Raw genomic sequence first — 24,221 nt, forward strand, 5'->3', positions numbered from 1 at the left:
GCTTTCCCCATTTCCCTGAATAATCACCATGGTACCTCAGCCTGAGTCCACTTCTTAAAACCTATTTAAATACGATTCATGTTTACTAGTCATTTGCCAGTGTGATGGCAATGAATGAGCTTGACTCTAAGCTGGGAACATTCACCCCTTAAGCATTCGAGAGAAAGGACCCTTTTATAAAATGCTTTGCTCTGTTCTCAGAATATATTGACGACCCGTAGCAACAGTCCTAGTGAAGCTGCCAGTTTCAAAACAGTGATGAAAGGAGGTCGTCCTTCCAAGCAGCACCTCAAGGTCTCTAGACCTTTCCTTACAGCCAACTCTCCTCTGCTCTCCCCTTCCCTCCCCTCTCCTCTCCTCCCTTCCTTTTTTTTTTTTTTTTTTTGAGACGGAGTCTCACTTTGTTGCCCAGGCTGCAGTGCAATGGCGCGATCTCGGCTCACTATAACCTCCACCTCCTGGGTTCAAGCAAATCTCCTGCCTCAGCCTCCCGAGTAGCTGGGACTACAGGCACGCATCACCATGCCCAGCTAATTTTTGTACTTTTTAGTAGGGACGGGTTTTAACCATGTTGGTCAGGATGGTCTTGAGCTCTCTCCTTTTTTTTAAAAAAAATTTTTTTTATTATTATTATACTTTCAGTTTTAGGATACATGTGCACAATGTGCAGGTTTGTTACAAAAGTATACATGTGCCATGTTGGTTTGCTGCACCCATTAATTCATCATTTATATTGGGTATTTCTCCTAATGCTGTCCATTCCCCAGCCCCCCAGCCCACAACAGGCCCCGGTGTGTGATGTTCCCCTCCCTGTGTCCAAGTGTTCTCATTGTTCAGTTCCCACCTGTGAGTGAGAACATGTAGTGTTTGGATTTCTGTCCTTGTGATAGTTTGCTCAGAATCATGGTTTCCAGCTTCATCCATGTCCCTGCAAAGGATATGAACTCATCCTTTTTTTATGGCTGCAGAGTATTCCATGGTGTGTATGTGCCACATTTTCTTAATCCAGTCTATCATTGATGGACATTTGTGTTGGTTCCAAGTCTTTGCTATTGTGCGTATTTGCATATGTCTTTATAGTAGCATTATTTATAATCCTTTGGGTATATACTCAGTAATGGGATGACTGGGTCAAATGGTATTTCTAGTTCTAAATCCCTGAGGAATCGCCACACTGTCTTCCACAATGGTTAAACTAAGGAACTAATTTATACTCCCACCAACAGTGTAAAAGCATTCCTGTTTCTCCACATCCTCTCCAACATCTGTTGTTTCCTGACATTTTAATGCTCGCCGTTCTAACTGGTGTGAGATGGTATCTTATTGTGGTTTTGATTTGCATTTCTCTGATGACCAGTGATGAGCATTTTTTCATGTGTCTGTTGGCTGCATAAATGTCTTCTTTTGAGAAGTATCTGTCCATATCCTTCGCCCACTTTTTGATGGGGTTGTTTCATTTTTTCTTGTAAATTTGTTTAAGTTCTTTGTAGAGTCTGGATATTAACCCTTTGTCAGATGGACAGATTGCAAAAATGTTCTCCCATTCTGTAGGTTGCCTGTTCATTCTGATGGTAGTTTCTTTTGCTGTCAGAAGCTCTTTAGTTTACTTAGATCCCATTTGTCTATTTTGGCTTTTGTTGCCATTGCTTTTGGTGTTTTAGTTATGAAGTCCTTGCCCATGCCTATGTCCTGAATGGTATTGCCTAGGTTTTCTTTAGGGTTTTTATGGTTTCAGATCTAACATTTAAGTCTTTAATCCATCTTGAATTAACTTTTGTATAAGGTGTAAGGAAGGGATCCAGTTTCAGCTTTCTACACATGGCTAGCCAGTTTTCCCAGCACCATTTATTAAATAGGAAATCCTTTCCCAATTTCTTGTTTTTGTCAGGTTTGTCAAAGATCAGATGGTTGTAGATGTGTGGTGTTGTTTCTGAGGCCTCTGTTTTGTTCCATTGATCTATATATCTGTTTTGGTACCAGTACAATGCTGTTTTGGTTACCATAGCCTTGTAGTATAGTTAGAAGTCAGGTAACGTGATGCCTCCAGCTTTGTTCTTTTTGCTTAGGATTGTCCTGGCAATGCAGGCTCTTTTTGGGTTCCATATGAACTTTAAAGTAGTTTTTTCCAATTCTGTGAAGAAAGTCATTGGTAGCTTAATGAGGATGGCATCAAATCTGTAAATTACCTTGGGCAGTATGGCCATTTTCATGATATTGATTCTTCCTATCCGTTTTTCCATTTGTTTGTGTCCCCTTTTATTTCGTTGTGCAGTGGTTTGTGTTTCTCCTTGAAGAGGTCCTTCACATCCCTTTTAAGTTATTATTTCATTAATTTGATCTTCAATCACTGATACCCTTTCTTCCACTTGTTCGAATCAGCTATTGAAGCTTGTGCATGAATCACGTAGTTCTTATGCAATGGTTTTCAGCTCCATCAGGTCACTTAAGGTCTTCTCTACACTGTTTATTCTAGTTAGCCATTCATCTAATCTTTTTTCAAGGTTTTTAGCTTCCTTGCAATGGTTTTGAACATCCTCCTTTACCTTGGAGAAGTTTGTTATTACTGACCTTCTGAAGTCTACTTCTGTCAGCTCATCAAATTCATTCTCCATTCAGCTTTGTTCCACTGCTGGGGAGGAGCTGTGATCCTTTGGAGGAGAAAAGGTGCTCTGGTTTTCAGAATTTTCAGCTTTTCTGCTGTGGTTTCTCTCTGTCTTTGTGGTTTTATCTACCTTTGGTCTTTGATGTTGGTGACCTACAGATGGGGTTTTCGGGTGAATGTCCTTTTGTTGATGTTGATGCTATTCCTTTCTATTTGTTAGTTTTCCATCTAACAGTCAGGTCCCTCAGCTGCAGGTCTGTTGGAGTTTGCTGGAGGTCCACTCCATACCCTGTTTGCCTGGGTATCATCAGTGGAGGCTGCAGAACAGCAAATATTGCAGGACAGCAAACATTGCTACCTGATCCTTCCTCTGGAAGCTTCGTCCCAGAGGGGCACCCACCTGTATGAGGTGTCAGTCAGCCCCTACTGGGAGGAGTCTCCCAGTTAGGCTACACAGGGATCAGGGACCCACCTAGGAGGCAGTCTGTCCATTCTCAGAGTTCAAACACCATGCTGGGAGAACCACTGCTCTCTTCAGAGCTGTCAGACAGGGACATTTAAGTCTACAGAAGTTTCTGTTGCCTTTTGTTCAGCTATGCCCTGCCCCCAGAGGTGGAGTCTATAGAGGCAGCAAGCCTTGCAGAACTGCTGTGGGCTGCGCCCAGTTCGAGCTTCCCAGGCTGCTTTATTTACCTACTCAAGCCTCAGCAATGGTGGATGCACCTCCCCCTGCCAGGCTGCTGCCTCGCAGGTCAATCTCAGACTGCTGCACTAGCAGTAAGCAAGGCTCTGTGGGCATGGGACCCACCAAGCTAGGCACAGAATATAATCTCCTGGTGTGCCATTTGCTAAGACCATTGGAAAAGCACAGCATTTGAGTGGGAATGTTCCATTTTTCCAGGTACAGTCTGTCACAGCTTCCCTTGGCTAGAAAAGATAAATCTCCCAACCCCTTGTGCTTCCCGGGTGAGGCAATGCCCTGACCTGCTTCAGCTCATCCACCATGGGTTGCACCCACTGTCCAACTACTCCCAATGAGATGAACCAGGTACCTCAGTTGGAAATGCAGAATTCACCCATCTTCTGTGTCAATCACACTGGAAGCTGCAGACCAGAGCTATTCCTATTCGTCCATCTTGGAACAGCAACTGGTCTTGATCTCTTGACCTCGTGATCCGCCCGTCTCAGCCTCCCAAAGTGCTGGGATTACAGGCATGAGCCACCGCATCTGGGCCTACAACCTATTTAAATACTATTCATGTCCTCCCTTCTTTTGCAACTCACCAGCCCCATGAGCCTTGAGGTCCTTTGGAAATGATGGGGTTAATTCCACAGCAAACTTTGAAAGCTATAATGTGTTACCCTACTTGAAAACATACTTCTGAAATAAGTATAAGTGTTTAGGGCAAGAGGTGTTCTTGGCCACTAATTTTCTATCATTTCTGAAGTGGACACTCTTTACAAATCAATTCTTACACAGAGTCACAACATACAAAACAGAGAAAAGACCAGCAGCTCTCATCAAAGTGTAATTTACCTGGATGCTCCCTAACCCTCCCTCCCCTTTCCTTTGATGGCCCTTTCAAGACCTAGAATTCTCCCAGACACAGTTTAAAGACCTTGCTCTGATCCTACCAGATCAGAGGATTTGGCCAAACCTCGGGTTCTGAGCTTCAATCTGAACTTTCTTCATATGGCACCTAACTTGTCAGACATCTGTGCCACACTGAGTAAGTCCCAAATATGTGATCTCCAAAGCTCTAGTAATTTTTCAAGTCAAATCCAACTTAATGTGTGTAGTGGGTTTAGTAGCATTTCCCCAGAATTCATATCCACCCAGAACCTCAAAATGTGACCTTATTTGGAATAAGGGTCATTACAGATATGATTAAGATAAGGCTCAACATTTGATCAAATTAGATTAAGGTGGGCCCTGAATCTAATGACAGCCTCCTTGTAAGGCACAGAAAAAGAAAAGACACAAGGACATAGAGAAGAAAGCATTGTAAAGATGAAGGCAGAGATTGTAGTGATTGATCTACAAGCCAAGGAGCTCCAGGGATTGCCAAGAAATATCAGAAGCTCAGAAAGAAGCATGAGGAGCTTTCTCCCTCAGAGCCTCCAGAAATAATCAACCTGCCAACACATTGATTTTGGACTTCTGGTCTCCAGAGCTGTAAGACCAAACATTTCTTTGTTTTTGACTGCCAAACCTGTGATCCTCTGTTACGTCAGCTCTCAGAAAGTAATACATTTTGCCTTTCACTTAGTAGGCCCTCCAACATTTGCGGAAGAAATATTTGTTGAGTGAAAAGAATATATGAGTTCAATTCGATACAGTGGTTGACTAAGAAAAATATTAATTAGTGCTTGAGGAGGAGACAGGATGCATGTGGCTGGGGCTGGAGGAAACCCATGTTCTTCTTCAACTCTCTTACAACACAAGACTAAGGCAGGGCCTCTGCAGGGCCAAGCATGTGAGCAGTTCAGGAAGAAGAAACTATGACTAACACTGTAGCTATCAGAGGAAAAACAGATCACTTATTGAGGCTTCCTCAAAGATGTCCTGAGATAATGTTATAAAAAATTATTTCTTTTGAGCTGAGCACTTAAAAAGGTATAGATCAGCCTTATTTATTAGGTCTCTATTCTGTTCCATTGGTCTATATTCCTGTTTTTGTACCAGTACCATGAAGTTTTGGTTACTGTAGCCCTATAGTATAGTTTGAAGTCAGATAACGTGATGCCTGCTATGACCATCTGATCTTTGACAAACCTAACAAAAACAAGCAATGGAGAAAAGACTCCCTATTCAATAAATGGTGCTGGGGTAACTGAGAAGCCATACAGGGAAGACTGAAGTTGGACCCCTTCCTTACACCATATATTAATATAAAAATCAACTCAAGATGGATTAAAGACTTACATGTAAAACCCGAAACTATAAAACCCTGTAAAACAGCCTAAGCAATAGCATCCTGAACATAGGAACAGAAAAAGATTTCATGGCAAAGACACCAAAAGCAATAGCAACAAAAGCAAAATTTTACAAATGGGATCTCATCAAATTAGCTTCTGCACAGCAAAATAAACTATTAACAGAGTAAACAGACAACCTACAGAATTGAGAGAAAATATTTTCAAACTATGCATCTGACAAAGGTCTAATATCCAGCATCTATAAGGAAATTAAACAAATTTATAGGAGAAAAACAACACCATTAAAAAGTGGACAAAGGACAGAAACAGACACTTTTCAAAAGAAGACATAAGTGTGGCCAACAAGCATATTAAAAAAAAGACTTAATATCACTGATCATTAGAAAAATGCAAATCAGAACCACAATGAGAATGCAAATCAGAACCACCTCATATCAGTCAGAATAGCTATTATTAAAAAGTCAAAAAATAACAGATGCTAGTGAGGTTGAGGAGAAAAGAGAACATTTATACACTGTTGGCAGGAGTGTAAATTAGTTCAACCATTATGGAAAACAGTATGGCAATTCCTCAAAAAGCTAGAAGCAGAACTACCATTCAACCCAGCAATCCCATTACTGGATATATACCCAGAGGAATATATATATCATTCTACCATAAAGACACATGCATGTGAATGTTCATTGCAACACTGTTCACAAGGGCAAAGACATGGAATTGACCTAAATGCCCATTAGTGACACACTGGATAAACAAAATGTGGTACATACACACCATGGAATATTATGCAGCCATAAAAAACAATGAGATCATATCTTTTGCAGGAGTGTGGATGCAGCTAGAGTCTTATCCTTAACAAACTAACGCAGGAACAGAAAACCAAATATCACATGTTCTCACTTATAAGTGGAAGCTAAATGATGAGAGCTCATGAACACAAAGAAGGAAACAACCGACGCTGAGGTCTTCTTGAGGGTGGAGGGTGGCAAGAAGGAGAGCAGCAGAAAAAATAACTATTGGGGGTGGGTGTGGTGGCTCATGCCTGTAATCCCAGCACTTTGAGAGGCCGAGGCAGGTGGATCATGAGGTCAGGAGATCGAGACCAGCCTGGCCAACATGGTGAAACCCCATCTCTACTAAAAATACAAAACTTAACTGGATGCATGCCTGTAATCCCAGCTACTCAGGAGGCTAAGGCACGAGAATAGCTTAAACCTGAGAGGTGGAGGTTGCAGTAAGCTGAGATCACACCACTATACTCCAGACTGGCAACAGAGTGAGGCTCCATCTCAAAAAAAAAATAATACTAAGAATAATAGACTGGGCACGGTGGCTCAAGCCTGTAATCCCAGCACTTTGGGAGGCCAAGATGGACGGATCACGAGGTCAGGAGATCGAGACCATCCTGGCTAACGCGGTGAAACCCCGTCTCTATTAAAAAATACAAAAAACTAGCCGGGCGACGTGGCGGCCTCCCAGCTACTAGGAAAGGCTGAGGCAGGAGAATGGGGTAAACCCAGGAGGCGGAGCTTGCAGCGAGCTGAGACCCGGCCACTGCACTCCAGCCTGGGCGTCAAAGCGAGATTTCGTCTCAAAAAAAAAAAAAAGAATAATAACTATTGGGTAGTAGGGTACTAGGCTTAACCTGGGTGAAAAAATTATCCATACAACAAACTCCCATGACAGGAGTTGACTTGTATAACAAACCTTCGCTTGTATCCCCAAACCTAAAATAAGTTTAAAGAGAAGGACAAATCATATACATAACAAAGGGGAATTGGTAGACTCATATAGTTCACGTGAAGATTATTTTAATGATATTATGATAGAGTCCAATAATAGTTATGAAGTTGTTATAGCTTCTTAGATTTTGCAATGGATTGTTACCTTGGCTTTTATGTTTTCAATCCATGAGCATCAAGTTTTACTGGCCATGTTTTGGTGGCACACTTGTTGTCTGTTTCGTGTCTTCACACCCCTCACTTAATTACAGTTTTCTTATGCTGTGTACCTAGTGACTACATTTCTACTCACTTAATGTCCCTGAAGAGTTTTTGAAATGTAATGAATTAACCACTTTCCCTGTAATTTATGCATACATTTATATACTGAACTGTAGTTTAATCAAACTCCTTTGTCTTATGTAGTATAGTAGTAATATCTAATGAAAACATATGAAGTATGTGTTTCATAATTACCCCAGACAGCTCATTTCAGTTTGCTTCCTACTTAATCCCAAAATTCCTGTCTTCCTGCACTGTAAACACTTTGCTTCCCTTCTCATCAATCTCAGTTATATAAATGAAACAGGGGTGGTTGCACAATTACTGAGTGCTTTTTCTGGGTGTCATAAAAGGCCCGATTCTCAGAGCAACAGCTGACAAGGGCACCCACTAAAAGTGATCCTTTTGTTTGACTGAAAGGTTGAAGCAGGTCCAAATTAGGGAGAACTTTGCAAACTCCATTGGAGGAGTGCTGCAGGGGCCAGTGAATGCCAAGTGCATGGTGGAAACATGGTTCATGCGGACCCATCCTGCTGCTGGGAGTGAACCTCACTCAGTACGCGGTACTGTACTTTCTTTAGGGCACATTAAGAGAAAAGTCATCCCAGTAAAATTATTCTCTGCACCTTTCTTTAAATTTCCACAGCTAGTTTAAATGTATTTTCCCTTATTTTTTTTTTCAGGATAATATCTTTTCTGTCATTTCCTTCTAAGAGGAAAACAATATTTCACATTCCCCACCTTCAATATTCCAGAACCTGTTGAAAGAAGATGCAACTAATCTTGAAAATAAAATCATGGAAAAACACACTGCTAGTTGAAGGCAGATATTCTTATACCTACTGGTTGATTTCAGGTAAGTTAAACAACCTCTAAAGCTTCAGTGTCCTCATCTGCAAAAGAAGATAATATCAGCTATCACCGTAGGTTGCCATAAGAATAAAATAATAAGTAATGCCTAGCACAATGCTAGGCACTACAAAAGACTATATGCTTTTTCTCCTTCCTTTCCATTTTCTGTCTACCAAGTGGGATGTTCATTTGTTTGGTAGCATTTATGGAACACATTATATAACAGGCACTGTATTGGAACCTGGAGATAGGGCATGACCATTGGCCAAATGAGTGTGACTGTCTAACAGAGAGGATAGACATTAACCAATTAATGACATACAACTTATATTTGCCAATTCTGTGTATTCTAAAGGAAAAGCCCAGGATATGCTGGGATAATTTGAACAGAAAGAGTACCTGAGGTCATTACGGTAAACAGGATTGAATTAGGTGAAGAGAGAAAAGGGAGGGGAAGAAGCTTCCACGCAGGAAGAATTTGAAAACCTAAAAAGTATCTCCTAAACTCATTAGGGTAAGAAGTTTTCAGATTTATCATGAAGACCACCAGGGAATGATTTTGCACTTTCCTTTGGCAACCTATTCTAGTGTGTGTGTTTTTGTTGTTGTGGGGGAGGTGAATTATAATATATAATGCAGGAAACGCTATGTAACTGTTTGTGGAATATATCCTATGGTAATATGAAGCAATATAATGAATTATTAATTTGTCTTTGATTCTCATTGCATTTTCCCTTTTCTAAACGAAACAGCCTGGTCCTTATGATCCCTTATTGTGCTGAAAGTCTTTGTTTCAAAATACAATAAGACCTTACTGGGATATAAAGGCTAGAAGACTGATAAATGTGAAGCCACTGTGGTTGTGGAAAGGAGGTTTAATTAAAGGTAGAAGGACTATCAAGAGGAGGAGAAGAAAAATAAGGAGGAAAAATCTTTCGATAATGTCTAAAATTACATTCTCGATCATTACCAAATAAATGAATTACATTTAGTTTGACTTTTAAAAACAGAAGAATGGCCGGGCGCGGTGGCTCAAGCCTGTAATCCCAGCACTTTGGGAGACCGAGATGGGCGGATCACGAGGTCAGGAGATCGAGACCATCCTGGCTAACTCGGTGAAACCCCGTCTCTACTAAAAATACAAAAAAAAACCTAGCCGGGCGAGATGGCGGGAGTCTGTAGTCCCAGCTACTCCGGAGGCTGAGGCAGGAGAATGGCGTGAACCCGGGAGGCGGAGCTTGCAGTGAGCTGAGATCCGGCCACTGCACTCCAGCCTGGGCGACAGAGCAAGACGCCGTCTCAAAAAAAAAAAAAGAAGAATGCTATACCTCTTATGCTTTCACGTTTGTAGAATAAAACTCATAGTCTATACAATAAGAAAATCATTGCTTAAGTGAAGTTCTTTAGATATCTCCAACATATAGAGCTTCCTCTACAATGTGCAAAGCAAACCCTGTGTTGTGCTACAGTCAGCACTACCGCAGGGCCCTGTTAATAAATCCCTAGACTATGATTTGTGCAATAGGCCCTGCCAGGCCTACTATCCCCTCCTTCCTTCTGGCCAGTTCACACCCACAGACTGGTGTCACGGCAGGGCATGTGTTGTGACTAGTCATTGTTAAATAACTGGTGGATAACTTGGTAAAATGTAACTCTCATACAGCCCTTGTGCCTAAATTTCTTTTTGAAATACAAAAACCAGTCCAATTCACCATGCATATGTAAAATTCACCTAATGTAAAAATTCACTTTACATATGTAAAATTCTTTGTACAGGAATTTTTAAATGCTATTGAATTAATGGTTACTCCATCATTATCAATAATGTGAGTGACAAATTATTGATCTACACTAGGCTAAGGTTCTGGATGTCATTCGAGGGCTGAGAATGACATTTTAAGAACTGCCTAACCCTTCCGATGCTTATCTCTGAGGTGACTGTATACTGTTTTCAACCTCCCAACATGCATTCACCCTTTTCCTTGAGTTTTTCATAATTCAGCCATCAGCATGGCACCCATATAGCCTATGTACTGACTTCACCCCATCTCCATGTGTGTGGGTCTTGACTGGTTCAGCCAGTCAACACGCAGGTCCCATCCTCCTAACTGCATGATTGGTTCAGAGAATGTGACCAATTGCGCCAATCAAACACTCAAAGATAGGGGCTTATGGGGAACAAAAAAAAGTTTATTTGATCCTCCAGAGAACTGCTACAAGACATACTGTTACTTCCTGCTAAATGTGAATTAGGAGCAAATAATTTCCACTAGCTGTGGGAGGCCATCTTATAGCACCAGGAAAGAAAGACATAAGGGAAAAAATGGTTATTTGAGTGACATTGTTAATCCATGTAATAATCTTTACGTGACCACTACTTCAGGACTTTTAGTTATGTAATACACTCCCTCCTTACCTTTCTTAAAAATGTCAGTTGGACTCGTGTTTTCAATTACATGGAATTAAAGGATTTTTGAAACAAGATCCTTGTTTTCTCTCCACCATCACTTTATTCGGAGGTTGGTATTGAAGGAGAACAGAAAACGTGTTCAATTTCTATCTTCTCTGTGACTGCGAACAAACGAGTGAATTACAAAGGTGAATTGCAGTTTTATTAGGCAATAGATTTTAAATAACTTAATAGCAGCCTTTAAAAGGAAAAATTAGCAGAAATATGTAATTATTATATGTGAACAAAAATGTATAATTTTATATAAACACACACACAATGTTTCATGACTTTACTCCCTTCTGCTTTTCCTCATGCAAAGGCACTCCTGAATTTCTGGGAAGGTGTTGCCAATTGTCAAGCTCCTTGATGGAGTATATTATTCTGATTCAGAGTACTGCTGAAAACTTGAAGGTCTATCAGAACATCTCAGCACTCAGACCATGGATTTCCTAATTCCCCCTTCATAAATGGGAAAATCAAGAGAAAAGAAAAGCAGAGAATAAAAAAGGAAAAAAAAATGAGCACGTAACTACATTTAAAAAAAAAGAAGGCAAAAATCAAGGGCCAGAGAAAATGATTTTTACTTGTCATTATTCGTTTTATTCTTTTGTCCTTTTCCAATCTCAATCATGTATAGACTAATGAGAAAAAATGAAAATGAGTTTCAGTAAACAGACCACTTTTGTTGGACTCAGTCTTGAGTTGATCAAATGAGGCAGCTGAACTGAGACTGAATCTTCCCTGTGATTAGCTCAACTCTTGAAGTAGCCAGGCACCTGTGAGGATACAGGGGAGGAGAGAAGATAATAATTGGTCTCTCATCTTTTATAATTATGTATGTTTCAAGTGGATGTGAACTGTGGGGTTTGAGAGGGCTACATAAAAGGGGAAAATTCTGATGTGAACACTTCAGTCATTAACTCTAGCATTCAAAAGGAAAGGAAGATAAAAATTTAAACAATAGGAGACTTGAGCAATAGAGGACTTAAAATAATAATGTTTCCTGAAAATTAGGACAATTGTTCATTAATTTCATATCTTATGGCATCTTCATCATACTAAATAGTTACTATAGCTATTGACTGGACAGAGAATTAATCATTTTATCCCCCTTTTTATACAACATTTCTAAAGTCTCAACAAAAAGATAACAATTTCTTCCTTTTTATATTCACTTTTGAAGTAAAAGTAAACAATAAATGAGAAGATTTCAATGGGCTATTTATGTGTGTGTGGATCATGAGAGAAGTTTAACAAAATGTAAGGTATTACAGAAAACTTTTTCTTTATAAATATAAAACATTTCCAAAAACTCTGTGACTGTGATGTTCATTCTCATCTCCTATTTTTAGGTTCCTAAGCAGAACATAAACAAATTTTATGCTTGATATTTTGTCTGTAATTAAAATATACTTCCAGTAAATTCATAGGTGGCCTAGAGGTGGGGTTTAATTAGGGATTTGGGATACAGACGGCTCTTCTATTCTTTATTAAGTGGAAAAAATGACTGTTCTCCCAATAAATTACTTTTTCCCAAGATGCTGCAACTAATTATTGTAATCCAATGTAACTTGTAATAATTTATATTTGAAAACATACTTTAATAAAGCAAGATTTAAGGGAAAAAAAGCAAACAAGAAGGTATAATTCTACCAGACTGTAATCTCCATTAGGGCAGGTGACTTGGCTCACTGATGTATTCGGATCACCTAGAACATAGTCTGACATATGTTATTGATACTTAATGCTTCTTCTATTTGTTGAAAAAAATGTAAATATATATCTTCACAACATACCATTCTTACTCAACCTGAATTCTATTCACATATAGTCTTTATCTACCTGTGGCTTTCTATCAGGTTTGTGTAGGATAGTTCGTAATGTCATCATGGGGATCACCATGTCAAGACAAGAGCCCTTTGGGGGAGTAAATATTGCTGGAGCTAGAGCAACATTGGCATAAAAACAAAAACAAACAAAACAAAAAACACTTGGTCTTTCTTCTCTTACAGATTGCTACTTCAGAGAGAAAGAGCTCCCGCTGCCTGCTTACAGCCGACCAGTTAGAGGAAAGGCCCTAATTATCCTTCCAAGTTCTGGCACTCAGACTCTCTTTCTTCTTTTGGCTCCAGACCAAACAAAATGTGAAAAGGGAAAAAAAAAAAAAGTCAAAAAAAAAAAAATGCAATATGGCAATAATGCTTTTCTGTGTGGCACACAATCAGAAAAGTACTTCCTCTCTACAAAATACTGATGTTAACTTTCTTCCAGTGATCAGAAGTTTAAGATTTCATACAATGCTTAAATTAATGAATAAACCCCTATTAGCATACTATGTTTCCTTATTAAAACAGAAAGTCTTTCAAAGGAGATATATCCATCTTCGGTTGCAAAATGATGTTACTTCTATTACCAGAGACTAATTTTAAGCATGTTGAGATGCATATAAAACATTTACTCTGTATTCTTTACGTTTCCCATCAGGGACTACTTTTCTGCTTTGAAATCAGAATTTTTTGTCTTTTCTCTTTTTTTGGCAGTCCTTATTCCTCCTCCCATTATCCCCATTCCTCCCCACACAACTCCTTGAACTTGTATTTTGTCTTTATCTTTTTGTTTTCCTCTATACATTAATATGCACAAGTTCCCACCTCACTCCCCACAATGACCTCACTTTTTTTTTTAGCATTCAGTACCTCCCTTTTGAAGAATAAAGAAGTTAGAGAAGATGGTAGGTAACTTTCTGTTTTTCCACTTCTTCTAAGTGGTAGCATCATAAAAGATACCTCCATTGGTAGGGCAGATCTATATTACTAGAGAAGAAAAATGTAAACTGCACATACTTAACATTTATGGAAAAATACAAACATTTCTACCTTTTCTATTGAACCACCAAAAATGCCTCAAATCCAAAATTCAGAGCTCACAGCATAGTCCTCTTAGACCTTATTAGATTTTATGAACGTGACTATCAGTTAGCAAGTGAAAGGGTATGTAACTTGTATAGCAAACCCATTCAAATTCTTAGAGTACACAATTATGTAAAATTACACACCAACCACTGAGCCCTCAACAAGAAAATGTTTACTGAATGGATAAATCAATGAAGTGAGGATGTGGCGAATCATCTTGGCAAAGATACGGAAAGTGAATTGGAGACTAGACAAGCTGGAAGTTATAAGACCAGTTAGGAGATTTTTTTAAATAACATTGAGGAGGCAAGTAGTGATCTTTTAAAAGGCAGCGGAAATGGAGAACAAGGTCTAGGTATATTCTAAAAATAGGGACAGGTAAAATCTCCAGAAATTGTTGCCAGAATGAATTTTGGGCAAGCATCCAGAGGATGATAAAGACAAGACTCACTGTATCCACTGATATTCACCTGAAAATGAAGATTTCAAAAAATCATGTGAATATCATTAGAACAAACATGGACATTTATAAGTTTACAAGCCTTAGAGTGCCTAAGTATGACTCACTAAATCATCTCCTCCCCTAAACATCCTTCTATACGCTGACAAGGATCAACTTTCCTGTATTGACAAAAAGAGTCAACTTCTGAAATATACTTGAAGAGATATATTCTGAGCCATATATGAGTGACGTGGCCCATGACACAGCCCCAGGAGATCCTGAGAACATGTGCCCGGGTCATCGGGCTACAGCTTGGTTTTATAGGAGGGGTGGGAGGGGCTTCCATGTCATAGGTGAATTCAAAGATTTCAAAGATATTTCTGATTGGCAAGTGGTTGAAAAAGCTTATCTAAGGAAGGAAGTGTCTGGGTTAACATAAGATCTTGTGGAGACCAAGGTTTTTATATGTAGATAAAGCCTCCAAGTAACAGGGCTTCAGAGGGAATAGATTGTAAATATTTCTTATCAGACTTAATAAAAGGCACCAGATTCTTAGTTAATTCTCTCCTGGATCAGGAAAAAAACATGGCAAGGGAAAGAGATTCTGTACAGGATATAGATTTTCCCCGCAGGAGACAGCTTTGCAGGGCCTTTACAAAATATGTCAAATAAATATATTTGGGGGGAAAGGTACTTAGATTTCTTTTAGGGCCTGTTAGCTGTCATTTTGGCATTTTATTGGTGTGAAGAATCTGCTTTGTTAGTCTTAAGGTCTCTCTGTTTTAATGTTAATACTGGTCCGTTGAGACTGAATTCCAAAGGGAGAAAGGTATAATGGGTCATGTTCGACCACCCATTTCCATCGTGGCCTGAACTAGTGTTTCAGGTTTACTTTGGAATGCCCTTGGCTAAGAAGAGGGATTCATTTAGTTGGTTCTGGGACCTAGAATTTTTATTTTTGGTTTATACCTGTGTCTTTCTACTTGTTGCTCCTATTTGATTAGCCATACTTCACTATACTTCTTTTGTTCATTAAGTTCAAAGTAGTCTTCATTTTGATTGTTTTAACGTTATTAACTCCCACTTCGATCATTTCTTCCTGTCAGTTGTTCCGTATTTCCATCATATCATCTTCTATCACATCCTAACTCTCCTACTCCCTTCCCTTCAGTGATTGCCAGGACACACAACAGTATAATAAAATCAGAGGTCAAGAGAGTATGTTTAATTCATTTGTATTAGTTTTCACGGAATCAATTTATGCTCGTGTATTTTAGATTAAATATATACTATTTCCAAGCTTGCTTTTCATTTTCTTTTTCTTTTTCCTCCTTCACTATCACTGACCTAGATTCCATGTACCAGATGTGTTCACCTGGAACTCAGATTAAAAGGAAGAATGTTCACTCCCTGCTCCTTTTGTGCCTCAGGTCACAATCTGGAGAATTCCCCTACAGAGAGAAAGGCTGGAAAACATATTTCTAATCCTTAGAAGGAGGTAATTAAATAATTTCCTTTTATGATACTGTCTTTGTTCTCTTCTTGAAAGGAAAGAACATCCCCTTTATCACTTTAAACGGGGCAAACTAGTATTTCTAACCATCCTCCCAAAGTTAATTAACATGTAAATACTTGTCAGTAAAAGGTAACACTTCAGCAATTAGCATATAAATGGGCCAAGGACAATATTCTGCCATAAAGGAGACAGCTTGGAAGATTTTGCCAAATGTATTTGGAAAGAAAAAATATAAAATAAAATAAAGGCTTCATCATTTCCATGCAAACAGTTATGAACTAGAATGTCAGCTGAAGCCTGGGGTAAAAGGAGAACTACCCTGCTTAGATTGAATGAGGTGAAGTTTGCATACACAACATGGTTTTATGTACATGTTTACTCAAGTAGCGATGACGGAAAGTGACTAATTGTTTATGTCCAGAAAAACACATCATGTTTGTTTGATTTTAATGAATGCCATCAGCGAAGGAAACAGAAAGCCATAGGTGCGAAAAGAATTTAAGGGCTAATTTTTCCATATTGGCTATAACGATTAGTACACTCACAAAATTGCACATGCAGGGAATGCTTCTACTCAGCCCTGAATTTGTGTTTCAAATGAGGTAATTGTGCACCTAATGATCCGTTTGCACAAGCAATTACCTGATTGGCATATGCCAGGTGAGCTTGTGAGAGATAAGAGGGCAAATGTACTTTTTTTTTTGCTTTGCATCTATGGTATCCTAGTTTGAAAAATAAAATAATTATAGTCATATTACCTTTGTGACATTTTTATTGGAATCATGGGTCCATGTGTGAATGGGATGCTCATGCTCATGAATGAAAGATCATTAGCCCAAGATAAAAATAAACTCTGACCACACTACCAAAGATGCTTGTGATTTATATTTACTGTTAAAACTACAATATAGCTAAGTTTATGGGGGGAGTCTCAGAATTTCTAATCAGAAAACTTGGCTTAAAATCACATGTAGCTACTATATACCAGATATCCAAACTTAGGCAAGTCACCTAAAAATGCCAAATCATAGTTCTTCAAAATGGAGAGAATAATTTTGTTTATATGGAAACTTGATCTGGTTATTACTCATTGCATCCTGCATTAGAAGTGTCAACATTAAGTGAATCTTATTGATGCCTATGCCAGGTCCAGGTGAACCCTAGGAAACATCTGTTAGTGTTGGTCTGTTCAGCATCTCGTCATCTCCTTCACTTGGCGGGGCTGAAAATCTGGACCCCACACCTCTCGCTACGAAGTGACAGGTGATCTAACTAGATTGAAGTCATCCTTGACAGACAGGGTCAGGCTCAATGACAGTTTTCCTACCTTTTTCCAGACCTAAAAAAGTCCCTTCAGGCTACTTCACAGTCCAAGGGTTGGGTCAAAACTGAATTCATCTTGTACATTTGAAAAGTAAGCACATTTTCAGGGCACTTCAGCCTCAGCAGTGTGAATACTTGAGACAGTGGAAAGGATCTGCACATAAGCCTCAACCTACCCAGAAGCTGGTCATTTTCTCCCTGCACCCTAGAAAGTCAAGTGAGCCAGTAGAAGTTTCTGTAATGATGGAAATATTCCATAACCTGAACTGTCCACTATGTTAGCCATTAGCCACATGTGGCTACTGAGCACTTGAAGTGTAGCCAATGGTAATGAGAACTTAGGAACTGAATTTTTAATTTTATTCAATTCTAATGAATTTAATTTAACTTTAAAGAGCCACATGAGGCTAATGACTACCGTATTGAATAATGTAGCAAGGAAAAAACAAAACAGTTTATCAAATAACAACTCCGTACTATCGACTGTGAATGTCAGCTACTGTCCACAGTTGTTTACTCCTACCCTTTAAAAATATGTAATGCCAATCGTCCCTTTCCAAGTATCTTTGACACATTTTTAGCCATTTCTTGGCCAATTCCTGGCCATCATCAATAAGGTAAAAGAGCACAAGGATCTAAGACTGAAATAATGACTCTTATTAGAATCCATCCTAAAACCAAACCAAACCAAAACAAAGAAAGAAACAGAAAGGCAGAGTTTGTCTAGGGCTTTTGGTGCCTGCAACCTGATGGTTGATGACCATTAGGTATGAGACTGTCATCTAATTGAGATGGGGGAAGGTTAATGAATCAGAGTTTGTGACCTAATTACGTATCTAAAATCCTGTATCCTAAAAATCATGCCTAACTTGCCTGGGCTTTGAAAGCATGGATAAAATAATAATAGTAAAACTAATATAGTAACAGTAACAAATGAATAATAATTTATTACGTTTCAAGCATTGCTCTAAAAATCATGGTTTATGTAATTTATTCTTCATGACAGCCTTAGGAGATGGTTGTTATTGTTTTTCTTATTTCACTGATTGAAGAACTGAGACTTCTAAAGGCCTCCTTACTTGTCCAACGTCATAGAAAGAACATGTGGTAGAGCTGAGGTTCAAAGCCAGACCAGTTTGGCACCAGAGCCTACTGCCATAACCACTGTGTGATGTGGTTTTGAACCACATCAAGGTTAAGGATATTCCTGCAAAATTATCAAATGTTTTAGGTTTTTTAGAAAAGCAAAAGTTTCCATGCTAGATGACTACTCTGCTGATGAACCAATATCAGTGAGTCTGAAACTAGGTAAACTGTTTCATGTGCTATTTAAGAGACTACTGGGACAGAGGAGTATCTGGAATGGCCTTTCTCCAAGGCAACAAGGATCTCACTTCTTCCTAAAGAGTTGAAATGAACCACTGAGTCTAGCTTTGTGTGATGGTTTCTTCCCTGAAATGAACAGTTCAGGATCATCTCAAGGATAGGAACACATTCATGCTTTAGTCCGTCTAGGGTGAGGACCCGAGGCCTATCGTGCCCCCTGACGGCCTCTGCTGACTGGTTTTTTCTTTGAGGCTTGCAATGCTGCCTACATTCGGCTAGGCTTTGGCAAGTGATTTATAGTACTGTTTGAGATTGCCATTCTTACTCAGGTGTAAATAAAGTGGTGAGATTGTCTCAGAATTGAAAAATGGCAATCTAGTCCAAAATATAAATAATTAGAATCCTGGCTTCCAAAACTAGGTATGTGAAACAGAGGTGGGAGGTGGCAAGTAGGACCTGGCAATTTTCTCTGATGATATTAAAACCTTCAGACATACATACACACGCACAGCCCTATGTATAACACCAGGACACTAATATTCATTAAGCTATGCTGCACCTACCTCTCTGCCTATAAAACTTAAGATCAAGTAATCCTTGAATGTAGTCTCCCTTGAATCTAGCCATGCTGTAGCTATTAACAAGAAATTTTAGAGACACTTTCAAAAAAATATAAAAGAACTCATCTGTAGATTTAGAAAAAAAGTATAAAATACAGCCACAAATAGGGCTATTGGAGACAACTAAAAGTACTAATTTTCCTGGATAATTCTACATACCAGGACATGATCATATCCAATTAAGTTGAGCTCTGTTCAATAATCACTGTGTAATGGGATAGAATCACAGAGTAATAGGATTTGTTTAAAGCAAGGACAGAGGAGCTTAATACCTATTAGATATCTTAAATGCATTAAGAATGAAAAAGACCAATTGATAGGAAACTGTTTACACGAACCTAAAGAAAATGAAAATAGCTCTATGGTTTCTCTGAGGAGTCTCAGTTGACATTTACAAACTTTGTTGCTCAGTAATTTTCAGCGCTAACTTACCTGAAAATAGTTAGAATCAAAAAGAAGAAGAGCTCAGTATAAAGACATAAACTTTTTCTCATAAGATCACTGACCCTGGCAGATCAAAGTTTGGTCTGGAGTAGACAGGACAAGATCTTGGAAGGTCACGATGGCCCTGAACATATTGTTTGGCTTCTCAGACAGAGAACTTTCAAAAGGAACTATGAATGCCTTGTCACGCTTGAACTAGATGTTAGTTGGCTAAGCTGAGAATCAAATATGGGAAATTAGTTGCCATTAAAAGATCGCTTCAGGCAGTTCATTTCTCATCAGCCAAGCTGTGCAGGCCTCCTGCTGGGGACAGTGAACATTAGCTTACTAAATACTTCAGCTCATCAGACACTGCTTCACTCATGGATGGGCCTGGATTTTGGTGATGGGGGAAGGGGAAGAGGAAAGAATGGATATAAAACATAACTACCAGCATCTATCTGAGTAGAGATTAATTCTCTATGCTATTAAAAATATAATTGTTCATTGACATGTACAGATATTCACAATTTATTGTTAAAGGAAAATAAGCTGGTTCTAAAACCTTTTTTATATGATGTTTTTGGGGGAGTGTGTGTATTTAACCTGGAAGAATGAACAGCAACATCTTTACAGAGGTGACTTTGGGGAGATGTTTTTAGGATGACCTTTTATAATTTGTTTTATTCATATGTATTTTAAATACTTTTAAAATTATGTTATTTTCAATAATTATGATTTTATAATAAACATCTAGTAGTAAATATAATAATAGACATTAAACAAAAGATTATGCCTATTTCACTTTCTTCTCCCTGAAATGCTTTATTTCCTTTGAAGGAACACTCATCCTGCGTGTCACAGGCGGTCAAACCAGAGTGACTTCATCTCTTCATCTTGAATAGGAGCTGGGTAAAATGAGGATGGAACCTGCTGCGCTGCATTCCCAGGAGGTTAGGCGTTCTTAGTTACAGGAGGGGATAGGAGGTCACAAGATACAGGTCACAAAAAAGTCTGCTGATAAAACAGGATGCAATAAAGAAGCCAACCAACCCCATCAAATGCAAGATGGTGATGAAAGTGGCCTCTGGTTGTCCTCACTGCCTGTTATAATGCGTTAGCATGCTAAAAGACACTCCCACCAGAGCAAAGACAGGTTACATATGCCATGACAATGTCCAGAAGTTACCCTATGTGGCATAAAGGAAGAGAAACCTTCAGTTTCAGGAAATCCCCACCCCTTTCCCAGAAAACTTATGAAAATTCCACCCCTTGGATTATTGGGAGAATATGGTCAAGAAATAACCATAAAACTAGCCAATCAGCAGCCCTCAGGGCTGCTCTGTCTATGGAGTAGTATTCTTTTATTTCCTTACTGTTTGGACTAACGGAGGCAAGATGGTGCACTTCCAGGTTCTTCTTCACCACCAACTCTTCCTGCGCGCGAAAATGCAGCCGGCGCCCAGGGAGGGTGCAGACCAACTGGGCATGTGCCAGGTGACGTCAATCCGAAGAGACCAAGATTTACCTGGTCGCACCTGTGGAACGCCCCCGACACGCCCGTGCCCCGCCTATTGCCCTCCCACTCCTAGAAAAGCCACTGTCGGCCAGTGAGCCACGCGGCCTTCTCACAGCCCCACTCCTGTCCGGATGTCGGGACTGTGGGAACTCCGTCGGAGAGCCCCACGGGGGGACTCTGCCGGCCTCCTTCGCAGGAGGCCGACAGACTTCTCCCCCGAACCTTAGGTTACCAAAATAAACTTGCAGTTTTGCTCCTACACTTGCCTACCCGCTGGTTCTTTTGTGCCCGCCCTGGTGGTCTTAGAAAAACAAATCAGTTGGTGCCGAAGACCCGGGAGGAGACCCCTCCTCAGGCCTCTAGGGGTTGAGGAACCTCCTCCTGCTCCCACGCCGCAGACGGACCAGGACCTGAGACCCGCTTCCCTCACTCTCATGGCCTCTCTGGGGTAAGTGCCCTTGTCTCCTCTTTACCTCCCTCAGCCAGAAATCCTGCACAGGTCCGAGGTCCATTTTGAGCCACCAAGTGGCTCGGGAGACCGGTTCAGAACGGAGATGTCCACCTGACGGTAATCTCCACTTTGGCTCCATGAGCCTCCAGTCTGTCTCTGCTGGTTCCAAAGGACGCTTTGAAGCCAGGCAGAGATCCACTTCCATTTCCATTGTGTCCATTGTAAGTAAAGAGGAAACAAACGGGAAACCCCCCAGTCCAAATTTCCAAAGAGCACCCCTTAGGGTGCCTCCTAGCCAATTTGAAAACCTTACAGCTCGAACAAGACCTTAGGAGGAAGCAGTTAATTTTCCTTTCCACTGTGGCGTGATTGACCTCAGCAATTTCTGCCAGCAGCTAGGCAAGTGGTCCGAAATTAATTACGTACAAGGCTTTTGGGCCTTAAGCTCTCGTCCCTATACTCCTCCTTCTCTCCACCCCCTCCCTTCCTGCCCAGACTCCTCCTCCTCCCCCCATCCAGACTCCTTCTTCCTCCTCCTTATCTACTAGTAATCCACTCGGTCCCATGCCTCCTTCGGGGCCCCCAACTGGCTGTCTTGAGCCTCCTATCTCTGCCCACACCCTCCTACAGTGTTAGCACCTTTGCGAGAGGTGGCTGGGGCGGCGCGGGTGGTCAGAGTACATGTCCCTTTTTCATTGGCCGATCTTTCCAAAATTGAGAAGCATTTAGGTGATTTCTCAGCTAATCCTACCATATACATAAAGAAATTTAGATACCTTTGTCAGGCCTATGACTTAACTTGGCATGACCTCCAGGTTATCCGAACCTCTACCCTAAACTGACTGAGGTTCTAACCCAATATACCCGGTTAGATCCAGCCTCCCCCACAGGCGCCACCATTTTGGCATCTTATTTCATTTCTCAATCAGCTCCTGACATTCGTAAGAAAAAAAAAAAAAAACTTCAAAAGGTAGAGGATGGTCCTCAGACACCAATACAAGACCTAGTTAAATTAGCCTTTAAGGTCTATAACTCCAGAGAGGAGACGACAAGCTCACCTTGAACAGAAGTTACAGCTCCTAGCAGCGGCTTTACAGCCCAGTCGTAACCCCAGGCCAGAGAGCACACACCCCACAGACTCCAAGGCTGTAAAAAGAGCCTGCTATATAAGTGCGGCAAGGCAGGACACTATGCCAACAGTTGTCCGCAAGGTCCCCAAGCCCCAACGCAGCCTTGCTATAAGTGCAAGGCATCAGGACATTAGGCCAGTGAATGTCCTAACCCTCGTCCACCAGCAACCCCCTGCCCTGCTTGCCAGCAGGGAGGACACTGGAAGTCTGATTGCCCCACCCTGAGAACAGGTGCTGCATCTCTACGTGACCCCCCTTTCCCAGGATCCTGGGAGCTCCTTCCGGCTCCTACATCTGGACGACAACAACTGAAGGTGCCAAGACTCGGGGACCCCCATCACCCTCGCCAAGCTGCAGGTAACTCTCCTGGTAGCGGGTAAGACAATTTTTTAATCAACAGCGAGGCTACCTATTCTGTTTTGCCGTCCTTCTCTGGACCTAGCCTTCCATCCAATATCTCTGTAGTAGGAGTAAGTGGAAAGCCATCCACTCCATGAAAAACTCCACTCCTTAATTGCTGCCTGGCCAACAACTACTTTGCGCACTCGTTCCTCATTCCCAGCTAAAAAGGGCCCCTACCAAAAGCAATCAGTGGAAATCAGTTTGGCTTTCCCCCACTCGCCTCAAACTTACTAAATTTTCTTAACTATCTCATACTCCCCAACCTTGCCAGGACCATCCTTCTGGGTTTTGTCCATATTCCAACAAATGCTTCCATTCCTCATTCCTATACTAATACTGTGCCTTATTTTATTTTTCATCCGTGCGTCCAAATACCAACCATAGGCCCCGACTTAACAGCAGGAAGTAGCCAGACAGACCACGGCGCCCCTTTATCACTATTATCAATAAAAGGTTGGACTGTTTGGACGAACGGAGGCAAGATGGTGCACTTCCGGGTTCTTCTTCACCACCAACTCTTCCCGCGCGCGCGAAAATGCAGCCGGCACCCAGGGAGGGTGCAGACCAAATGGGCATGCACCAGGTGACGTCAATCCGAAGAGACCAAGATTTACCTGGTCGCACCTGTGGAACGCCCCCGACATGCCCGTGCCCCGCCTATTGCCCTCCCACTCCTAGAAAAGCTGCTCTTGGCCATTGAGCCACGCAGACTTCCCAGCCCCACTCCTGTTGGGATGTCAGGACTGCAGGAACCCCGCCCGAGAGCCCCACCGGGGGGACTCTGTCGGCCTCCTTTGCAGGAGGCTGATAGACATCTCCCCCACACCTTAAGTGACCAAAAATAAATGTGCAGTTTTGCTCCTACCCTTGCCTGGTCGCTGGTTCTTTTGTGCCCTCTCTGGTGGTCTTAGAAAAACAAATCACTTACTTTCTCTTTTTTTTTTTTTAAGTACAGAGTCTTGCTCTGTTGCCCAGCCTGTAGTGTGGTGGAGTGATCTCGGCTCACTGCAACATCTGCCTCCCAGATTCGAGTGATTCTCCTGCTTCAGCCTCCCAAGTAGCTGAAATTACAGGGGCCTGTCACTATGCCTGGCTAATTTTTGTATTTTTAGTAGACATACGGTTTCACCATGTTGGCCAGGCTGGTCTCGAACTCCTGACCTCAAGTGATGTATCCACCTTGGCCTCCTAAAACGCTGGGAATACAGACATGACTCACTGCACCTGGCCATTATTCCTTTACTTTCTTAATAAACTTGCTTTCACTTTACTCTGTGGACTCACCCTGAATTCTTTCTTGTGTGAGAT

The sequence above is a fragment of the Piliocolobus tephrosceles genome, chromosome 7 (assembly GCF_002776525.5).
Source record: "Piliocolobus tephrosceles isolate RC106 chromosome 7, ASM277652v3, whole genome shotgun sequence".
Classification (NCBI taxonomy): domain Eukaryota; kingdom Metazoa; phylum Chordata; class Mammalia; order Primates; family Cercopithecidae; genus Piliocolobus; species Piliocolobus tephrosceles.